This window comes from Pinus tabuliformis, chromosome 8 (assembly GCF_031772625.1).
Source record: "Pinus tabuliformis cultivar Carrire ecotype Pingquan chromosome 8, CPIR1, whole genome shotgun sequence".
Lineage (NCBI taxonomy): Eukaryota > Viridiplantae > Streptophyta > Pinopsida > Pinales > Pinaceae > Pinus > Pinus tabuliformis.
Window position 1 is genome coordinate 1,505,677,139 of NC_142294.1, and position 11,763 is coordinate 1,505,688,901.

The following is an 11,763-nucleotide window of genomic DNA, read 5'->3' on the forward strand; positions in this document are numbered from 1 at the left end:
GACTCATCGAGACAACGGTCAGGTAAACCTTGCTATTTTTCCATTCATATTGTCACCTGCTATTATTTTAGAAGCAACAAGCATTCCAAATGTAAGAGAACAGTGGAACAAAGGACAGTATGTTGACAGTATGACGAAGAGGCTTAAGGCTAAGTTGGAAAAGGCCTTAAGAAGCAAAAAAGAGCATGATAAAATCACAATCTTGGTTGAAGCTTCATTAGCTCATCAAAGCACCTAACAAGGATCATTCATGCCAAATTTCAAGAAATTTGGAGAATATTTTGTCATTTTTGAATTTTTGAATTGGAAAAACAGGTTTTTCCAATAGGTGTGGTTGGGGGCATCCATTTGCAAAATGGCTTATATATTTGGAATCAGCATGGAAAAATAAGAAAGCTCATAAATAGTTAGGAATTTTGGACAAGTTTTAGGTCTCCAAAAGGGCAAAAAACACCCAAAATGTGCCCTCTCTACCACTTTTTTTCCACACAGGAAGCAGTGTTGGGAGAATCAATTTTTGGAGGGGCAAATGAGTTCCAAATTCAGAAATTCAAGTTGTTCCAGAAATTAGACTCGATAATATTTCCAACGAGCTATCCTACACCTGATTTGGACTCCGAGAAGGCTTCCAAAATTGGCCTAGAAAAATCACTGTGCATTAAAATTTTGGCGTTGCGCATTAAATTGATTTTACCAATTTTGCCTGATTTTCCAGATTTTTCCAAGTTTTCTTGCGAGATCATTTTTTCCTCATTTCTTGGTAAATGCAAGCATGGTAAATGATGAATTCATTTTAAATATGGATGAAAACCACTTCACAGGGTAGATACATCAAGTTCCAAGTGGTTTTGAGCTGTAATGAATTGGTTTCCTTGGTTTTAAAGGCAAGTTGTTCCACTGCCTATATTCCTGTTCCTAGTTTAGATATGGTTGAAACCACCCCTCTTCTCATGGATTCAACCCTGATAGATAGCATGAGTGGTTTTCTTGCCTATATTATGTCATTTCTTAGTCATTTATAAAGGTTGGACTCTTGTGGAAGCTCTGAACTCTATTGTATATCTCTACAACAGTTTGGCAGGGAATAAAACCAAGTTTCAGAGCTATTTTTGTGGGATTCTTGTGACAGTGAGTTTATGTATTGTTTCTTCTTTGTAATGAGTTTTTCTTATGTTTTATATGTATCCAAATCTATCTTTCCCTTCTAAAACTAAATTAATCAAGGTGAATAGACAAAATACAATGATGTGCTTTGTCTTGGGAATGCATTTGGTTTTCAATGTTTTCAATTGTTTGAAGAGGATTCATAGTTTCTTTATGCCCTCCTCAACTCCTCAACTATCTTAATCTACCATATCAATCCATTTCAAGTACATAAACCCTTGTCTACATCACCCCACAGAACATGATTGTATCTATGAGTTGATTTCCCAGACCTAATCTACCTTCTCCATTTGATCCAGCAACCAAAGCCTAAAATCAAACCAGAAACCCTAATCTACTATACCTAGCCTAAAATCAACATTCATTTCAGTCATCTCAAGCCCTAGTTGCCAATATCCTAATTGAGATTGACAAGGAGAGAGCCCTCTTCTGACCTGGTAGGGCTAGCTACCAAGTTAAGAGTGGTTTGATGTTACCCTAGACCTGCCTTCCTTTAGCCTGAGGTAGATCCAGGCTATAACACTATGGATGGATGAATACCATGGGTGGATGCCATTTTCCATTCGAATGATACTCTAGCTGAAAGTTTCTTCCAAGTCTTTTCTTTTCTTTTTAATGAAGTTGAGCAGGTATGGGAAAAGTTGGGAAGGTCCAGTTTTGTGCCTTATTTTTCTAAAGGTTTCTCAAATGCAGGTGGGCTAGGGTTTGGCATCTCATAGAGGGAAGGATAGGCTTTTAGCGTGGATTTTCAAGTTGAGTCGGTAAGGGAAGAGGTGGAAATGGTCTATTTTTTAGCCTTAGTTTTCTAAGGGTATCTCAACTAATTTTGAGTAAGGTGGGATAGGGTATGGAAACTTTGAGAGGGTGGAAGAGACTTTTAATGGGGGTTTCCCAGTTAAGCTAGTAGGGGTTGATTTTGAAGGACTCTCAAATTGTGTAAATTATGGGAGTGTTTCCATGGAGACCTATGAAAGTGCAAGGGGAAGGACCAAGGTGTACAATCAGATAGGGTGAACACCAATAGCTTGATCAAGCCTAGAGGCTATGCAAACGACTAAAAAAAAGTGAAAAAGAGTAAAATGCACTAGGGTAAATTCTGAACTAGAAGATTTGGTTCTTGGAAAGGAATACAATTTGGGGACGTTATGGAAACATATGATAGGGTACTATTATGTCGTGTTCATGGAAGGAACTCAGTATAGAAAATATTTGTGTATGTGTAAAGACAGTGTAGGAGAAGGATCTCAAAGAGTTGCTAGTGGTCAAAACTCTCAGGAGAGGATGGTTTTCATTAAGATTCAACTTTGTGGAAGCTGCAAACTAGGTTTTGTTGTTCCTTAAGAAACCAATTTCCTGGTTGTAGGGAAATTGTGCTTAAGACATTAATAAATATTATTTACTGTCACTTATTTGTCACTTAGATATATGTTGTGTCGTTGAATGAAGGACCTGGAAACTTGGTCTTTAACCCTTAGTACATGTATGACCAGAACATCTCAGAATGCCACTTGTTGCTAGATATAAATGATGATTGAAGAAATCTTGAGAGAAAAGTTAAATATAGTATGTTGATCTTTCACAGAAACTACTATCCATCACTTAGAAGAATTATGGAAATGATAATTGAATCATAGAAAATATGTTTCTTAACACAGAAAATACTATCTGTGACTCTGGGAGAAGTTAGAGATAATATGATGGTCTTTCACAGAAACTATTATCTATAACTTAGAAAAGAAGGTGGGAACTTCAAGTATAGGAGCGCTCTTTTAACGAATTTTAACTTTATCTACATAAGAAAATAAAGACCTACAACTTCATTACTATACTTGAAAGAAGAAAACATAACATGACACATAACAAAAAAGGTTACAAAATTATACCCGACAACTCATGGAAACTTTTGATTCTTTCATTAATAAACGATGATATCATAAATATAGTGGCCTAGTCTCCGGGTTCTCCAAAATTCGAACCCTTTCTTAGTAAATTTTCCTCTTTTTATATATTGTGGAACAGTTGTTGATTTCTGAAACTGCCCAAATTATTTAACTGCTTTCCTAACCATATGAAGTAAAAACTGTTATAGAATTTTACAAAGGGTAAAGGACACCTCAAAGAACATGAAATAAAAAAAACATAATTGGATTTAGAAGGGCATGATAACTGCTGGCTTGCTCTGTTGATCCATTGCTAAATTCCTCTGTAAATGCCCTAATGATGCTTAATTCATTTTAGCCGTAATGAAATACGTTTAGTTTGTGTAATCCTGGGCTTACATGGGCATTCTGATTGGCCAAAATGCAAAGAAACATACTGATTGTCTTCCTCTTCAGCTTTGGCTCTAACCTTGATTTTCCACTTTACACAACGAAATTAACATGAACCTTTGATTAATACGAAACTCAAAAGAGTCAATCCTGCTTTATAAACCTGTCAAATCTGCCCATTCAGTGCTCCGTTGACTTCCATCGCAAATTGAAATCAGCCAGATAATCACTATAGAACTTAGCTTATGCACCCTTAGGCCGCATAACTATGGAAGTGTTGGACTTATGCGTAAATCCTTTATATCTACGCTTGTCTATTGTAAACCTTTTATAATGAAAATATATTATAAAACATGCTTTCTCCACTTTCAATACGGGCTTCGAACAATTTTTCAGGTATACCTTTCCACCGATACATCCCACCATAGATCTGCACTTTTCAGATCAGATGGTCTATAAAGGTTTCGGGTGGGACTTAAGCTTGGAGAATACCCACCCGAAATGGGCAGTTTCCTCTCTCCACCTGGCTACTACGTGTTGAATGATAAGTGGGATTGGGTGAGTTCCAATAAAAACTATTTACCGCTTTTGCTCCACCCGAAAACTTGCCTTATAACTTGAAGTCTGCCTTTTCATACACCTTACAAACCTTCTGGACTTATATAACATAATATATATCAACTATCGGATCCGGCCTGTCGCAAATCGCAATAGGCATGCCATATACATATATATAAAGTGTTATGTGATGATCGCGGACCTGTTGGGCTTATAAATCATAATATGTATATGCTTCGGGTCCGGCCTTTCTATTATAACCCTATACAAAAATACATATAAAATTGCATAAACAAAATATATATGAAGGGCTTTTAATATAGCGGACCTATCGGACTTTACAATAAAACATATATATATTTTAGGTCCACTATCGTGAATCGCGATAGGAAAAGGAACCAGCATATATGCATAAAATCATTGCGGACCCACCAGAGCTATTAAACACATTATATATACATTCGGGTCCGGCCCTTATCATGGATCGCAATCGGTAGGATCACATATAAGCGCTCTATGTTATTTCGGACCCACCGAAACTTTGCAATGTAATACATATATGTTTCGGGTCCAGCCCGCGATCGCAAATCACGATCAGTGCTGTCAGCAGAACCAGTCATATATATCATTGCAGACCCGTCGAACTCTATAAAAAACAACTTATAGTAATTCAGGTCTAGATTTAACCCTTTTAACACTTGTTTCTTTTGCAACTCCAATATATTGCTTTGTTTCTTTTGTGCTATGATTCTGATATACAATTTGTTACATCTCCCTCTTTCCTTATGTTCTTTCAAAATACTTTTCAAGTGATTTTTCGAATGAAACAAAAAGATACATGTTACAACATCTGGCTCCACCTGGGGATAGTGCTTTTTCCATAGAAGCATTAAGAACCTCAGATTAGTGCCTTCACTTCGGGCATGGAGTCATATATTGTTATGCATAAACTGAAATGCTATGGCATTTGTACACTGATTTCACTCCGTATTTACAATGAAGTGATGTTTATTCTTTAGAACTGGAATTAGTGCTTTAAGTATTGCCCATTAACAGGCAGCTGTAGAGTTTCACCATCAAGATTCTCAAGGATGAAGTTATTATTGGATCTCACTTTAGAAATTCTAAAAGGACCATACCAGAGAGGATCAAACTTCCCATTTTTACCCTTATCTTCTCTTCTGGTATCCCATCTCAATACTAAATCTACAACTTTATAATCAATTTCCTTGGCTTTCCTATCAAAAATATTTTTCATCTTGGATTGATACATAATCAAGTTGTCTCTTACCCTGTCCCTGTTCTCGCTTAGGTCCACCACTTTGTTCATTCTTCTTACCAAAGCATTTGGTTCCTTTTTCACCTCCTGAATCATTTCAATCACTGGCTTCACAAGTTGACTTGGAAACAGAGCCTAAGTTCCATATACTAATTCAAAAGGTGATTTTCCTATAGATCTTCTTAATGGTTTTATTAAGGATCTTCATCAAAGTTTTGTTAGAGATTCATCTAATCCATTTCCCTGAGGATGATAAGCTATTGAATGGGACAAAATAATATTATAGTTGTGAAAAAAAGCAATGAACTTACTTGAATTGAAGACTTGAGCATTGTCTGTTATAATTTTAATGGGGCATCCAAATCTGTTGAAAATATTTTCCTCTAGGAACTTCATTACTATCTGATCATTTGCTCTCTTAGTAGGAATTTCCTCTACGCATTTGGTGAAGTAATCAATTGCTGTGAGAACCCACTTGTGTTGTCTACTTGAAGGTGGATTGATTTCTCCAACAAAGTCCAATCCCCATTGTCTAAATGGCTCCTCTACAAAAAATGGAATCAAAGGTAAAGGAGCTAACTCTTTTTCTCAGCAAAAAGCTGACACTTCTGACAACTTCTAACAAAATTATATGTATCACCAAATAAGGTAGGCCAATAAAATCCTGTCTGAAGGATCTTATGTGCAGTTACTTTCCAACTGTAATGCCCTCCACAAAACCCCTCATGATAATCTTTGATTGTTTTTGTAAATTCATCTTCTGTTAAACATAGCAATAAAATTCCAACAAGATCCTTCCAGTACAATCTGCCTTCCATAATCACATATGGTTGTGCCTTGATCTTTAGTGCCCTATAATTTGTTCTACCTAAGGATTGAGGACAAGAAAGAAAGAACAAATAATGAATTATATTCTTATACCATTCTGAACACAAAAATTTATACCTGATCTTCATACGTGGATCTTGCTATCCTTCACTTTCTTTAGCTGCTTTTTCATCCACAGGTGCCAACAAGTTAATTCACAATGCTTGGAAGTTTGATTCTGTCAACATTTTTGCCAATCCTTGTCCTTTCACCAACTTTGTGGGTTTTATGTCCAAATCATATTCTTGGATCTTGGAAATCCACTTTCCTCTTCTGCCTTCTACATCTCCCTATAGTAATATATCTTTCACTGCAGCATTTGGCACATAAGCAATGATTTGGGACTGCAACACATAAGTTCTAAAAGCTTTCAGGGCTTTTACCAAAGCATACACCTGTTTCTCAAGAATATTATATTTCAGCTCAAAATCTCTAAGAATCTTACTAAAGAATGCAATTGCCTGCTCTCTCTCTTCATCATTCTTCTGCAGTAAGACAACAACTATTGAACTTGATGATGCAAATGAAAAAACTTGGAAAGGCTTTTGGTAATAAGGGCTGATTAAGACTAGAGCTGCTTGTAATGCCTCTTTAATCCTGGAAAATGATTCTCTAGCTTCTTTGGTCCAATTCACTTCATTCTCCTTCTTTAGCATATTAGTAATTTCTTTTACAATTTCTGCATAGTTGGATACAAATCTTCTCAGGAAGTTTATCCTTCCTAGAAACTTTTGAATATCCTTTTTACTCCTAGGAAATGCTATCTTTTGCATAGCTTGTACTCTGGCTGGATCTATCTTCACTCCTTCTCTGGAAACAATGTGTCCCAATAGTTTTCCTTCTTCCAGAGCAAAAATGGATTTCTTGGGACTTGAGGAAAACCCAAATCTTCTACATTTATCAAAAGTCATTTTCAAATGATCCAAATGTTCTTCATTAGACTTTGAGAAAACAGTAATATCATCTAAATATATTACTACAAACTTATCTTGAACAAAAGTAATGTCCATAGCCCTTTGAAACGTAGCACCTGCATTCATCAATCCGATAGGCATTCTGGCATACATAAATGTTCCCCAGGGAGTTTTGAACATTGTTTTCTTTTGATCCTCCTTATCCACAACCACTTGGTTATAACCAAAAAATCCATCTAGAATTGACATTTTAAAAGATCCCGTTAGCTTTTGCAGCACATGATGCATCTTAGGCAATGGATAGTTATCTTTCAAAGAAGCCCTGTTGAGATTTCTGAAGTCCACACACAACCTTATTTCTCCATTTTTCTTTCTCATAGGTACTAAATTAGCTACCCAATCAAAATACCTAAGTGGGAATATTATTTTGGCATTAAGCAACTTCTTGACCTCCTTTTCAATTGATGGTAGAAGCAAAGGATTTATCTGTCTAAGCTTCTATTTGTAGGGTTTAACCCACTCCTTCAAAGGAATCTAATGCTGAATAATATTTGCATCATAGGTTTTGAGATCTTCATAGGACCATGCAAAGACATCAACATAATTATTGAAAAGTTTAATGTATCTTTCTTGAAAATTAGGTGAAACTCTAGCATATAATTTGACTAACCTGGGATTCTCCTGAGTTCCAATGTTGTGATCCTAAATATGTTCATCCTATGAGATTTTCCCTGAGTCCACATCCACATCATTGGAATTAAAAATCCTTTCAAGAGGAACAAGTCCCTTTGGCAGAATATTATCTTTCAATTGAAAGATCGTCTGATTTGCTATTGAATCTTTTAAACCACCGGCTTCTGCAATTTTTGTTGTCTCTTCTTCATCTTGATCAATTTCTATGCCCTGGAACTCTTCAACCCTAGTCAAAAACTCCTTAATCTGTTGGTCATCTTCAAAAACTTGCCAGTTCTTAACATTATCAAGAACGGAAGGTCTGTGTCTTATTTCTACCTCATATCTTAGTCTTGGATTAATAGGAGGCTTGAAAGTGCTAGCAGCCGCAACCAATGAATCTGCCAATCTATTCTCATCTCTTGGAATGAATTGAATGTTAAAAGCTCCAAAGAAGTTTTCAATCACACCCTACACCTCATTTTTGTATGCCCAGAGCCTAGGATGCTTTGTTTGGTAGTGATATTTTATCTACTTAATAATTAGCTCTGAATCTCCAAAAGCAAAAAATGACTTCACTCCCATCTATTTGGTTGTTTGTAGAGCAATAATCAAGAACTCATATTCTGCCACATTGTTAGTTGCCTCGAACTATAATTTAAAATAAAAAGAGAACATATTTCCTCCAGGTGCAATTAGAAGAAAACCAACACCTGTTCCTTCCCTGGAATAAGCTCCATCAAAGAAACATTTCCACACTTCTTCCGTTTACAGCTCTGTAATTACATGGGCTAAATCAAGATGCTTTTGATTATCTTCAGCTTGCTATGCATTATCATGCAGTGTGAAACAAGCAAAGTCATCCTTCTCCTGACTATATACAAGTGAATTTCTTCCTCCATTTTTCGTAATTGTTTTTACAAACCTAGTTTCTCTCTACAATCTCCTCTCCTCCCCACCAAAAATCAGTATAACAACATATGTAAAATCTAGTTTCAGAACACCTCCAAAGTTAGCTCCCCAGGACATAGATAGAAGAATTCAAAATCTAGAAGGAATATATGCTACTACAACATCCATGACCAAGCTTCTAGCTGGAATTTGGGCTAGTGACACTGCCAGATCCTTACACTTGACCTTGTTTGAATCAAAAGTATACAAATCCCTATAAGGTTTGGTCACTTGTAGATTTAGTTGCTTCATTACTAACAGAGGCATAAGATTATCAGAAGCTCCCGAATCAAACATACAATTATGTAGGAGGAAATCATGAACCAATAGGGAAATATAAAAGGAGGTATTGAAGAATCTAGTTCCTCTACATGTGGACCAAAAACCACTATTGGTTTATCTTCCTGCAGATTTACAGTGTCACTCTCATTTTCTTTTAAATTAATAAACTCAGTAATCTCCTTTTGATAAGTAGGTGTTTTTGCGAACTCTATAAGGGGAACTTATATTCTTACCTTTTCCAACTCCTTAGTAAGACTAAACAAGTGACCCTGTTTGGCAGTCTTTTCATTTTCATCTTCACCTTTCTTTATGACTAGAATTACTTGAGGAATTGAAACAAGTTTCTCCAAAGGAATTTTTCCAGTTTGATCTTGTGAAGACTCACCTCGAAGTATCTGTGTCTTGTCATTTGCATTATGTTGCTGCTTCCATTTATTTACTTCTTTTACAGGCTGAGATTCTTGTGGAATTGCCTTTGGTGAGGAAGTTGAAACTTACTGCTCACTTTCATTTTCTTGATATCTTGATCTTTTCCTAGATCTCAGGTCATATTTCTTATGTAGTTCAGCTTGCATAAAATCAGACAATTGTTTCCAATACTCATCAATTTCATTTTAATCATGAATAGAATCTACTTCATCATACACATACTTTTCTCCTTCAATGCCAAGTTCATCTTCATATACTGCATATAATGTAGAAATTTGATCTTCAGGTTGTTCTTCACCAGGATCTACTTCTATATATAATGGTGCTTGAATTTGATCTTTATCTTTCATTTGCTTTTGCAAGATCTACAAAGGTTGTCTTCTGTATTGGGGATTAAAGTTCTTATTATACTGTGTTTGTCTCTGAGAGTTCTTATTTTCTAACTCTAACCTATTTAACTTATCTGACAAAGTTTTAGTTACATTACACATATCCTCCAATGATTGAATTTGAGAGGATTCTATCTTAGCCTTTCCCTTGTCTTAGGTAGGCTGTATTTCTGGTGCTTTTCCTGTAGCTACCAGATTCGCTTCTATCTCTAAAGAATTTGTTTGGATTTGATCAAGGGTTGGAGCTCTTCTTTCCCTTAATGTGAATCCAAAATTTGATTCAAAAGCCCCTGCAAAAGTTATTTTTGCACCAACAGGAGGAGGCTTAATGTCTGCTGGGAGACTATTGTACAATTTGTTAAATCTTCTAACAAATTCAGCCACAGTTTCATCAGACTTCTTATTTATGACATTAAACTTTGTTAATGAATATCCATGGTCTCTTTTTTCTCCCCATATCTGAATAAACACACGTTCCATCTCTTCCCAAGAAGGAATGGTATTATTGGGAAGTCCTTTGAACCATTTTCTTGCTTCTCCATCCAAGGACTGAAAAAAGAGTCTTAGAAAAACATCTAAATGTTCAATATTTAGGCTTTCTGCAAAATTACAAAATACTACTACATTATTCTTTGTTATGTGTTCATATTCTCCTAAAAAACGAGGAAGCGTTTTAAGGTAATCTCGTGGCATTTGATTGAAAGGTTGTGGTAGTTGAAGAGGTGCATACCTATTCATTAAGAATGCAGGTGCTGCCATTTTTACTAAACCTTGATTACCGACAGATGTGGAACCTGATTGAGAGGTAAATAGAATGTGCATAGGTGGTAATGTGGCTATTGGTTGAGGTTGAATGATTATAGCAGATAAATGAAAAATAACAGATTCTAAATATTTCTCTTAATAGTTAGGTTCCTGAGATGAAGATGATGAAAAATATGACTCTTTATCAGACGAATGTTCAAGAGAATTCCTGCCTGATGCAGACACTGTAGGAATTGGTGTAATTTGAATCCTAGACCTTCCAACGCTCCTAGAAACTAACCTTTCAGGATCTGAAAGAGCTTGAACCTTCTGTTGTGAAGTGTCTGATCTTGTATGGGGCCTTCTTGAAGCCAAAGTTATTACTTTGATTCAAAACAACCAAATATTTTCTCCTCACTGAACAACCAGAGGAAAATATTGAAACCCAGGGAAAAGTCTTCTTGTCTTCTCTCTCCGGCAACGACACCAATTAATGTTGTTCCTTAAGAAACCAATTTCTTGGCTATAGGGAAATTGTGCTTAAGACATTAATAAATATTATTTGCTATCACTTATTTGTCACTTAGATATATGTTGTGTCTTTAAATGAAGGACCTAGAAACTTGGTCTTTAACCCTTAGTACATGTATAACCAGAACATCTCAGAATGCCATTTGTTGCTAGATATAAATGATGAATGAAGAAAGCTTGAGTGAAAAGTTAAAGATAGTATGCTGATCTTTCACATAAACTACTATCCATCACTTAGAAGAATTACAGAAATGAGAACTGAATCATAGACAATATGTTGCTTAACACAAAAACTAATATTTGTGACACTGGGAGAAGTTAGAGATAATATGCTTGTCTTTCACAGAAACTATTATCTATAACTTAGAAAAGAAGGTGGGAACTTCAAGTATAGGAGCGCTCTTTTAAATAATTTTAACTTTATCTACATAAGCAAATAAAGACCTACAACTTCATTACTATACTTGAAAGAAGAAAACATAACATGACACATCACATAAAAGGTTACAAAATTATACCCGACAACTCATGGAAACTTATGATTCTTTCATTAATCAATGATGATATCATAAATACAGTGGCCTAGTCTTCGGGTTCTCCAAAATTCGAACCCTTTCTTACTAAATTTTCCTCTTTTTATATATTGTGGAACAGTTGTTGATTTCTAAAACTACCCAAATTATCTAACTGCTTTTCTAACTATATGAAGTAAA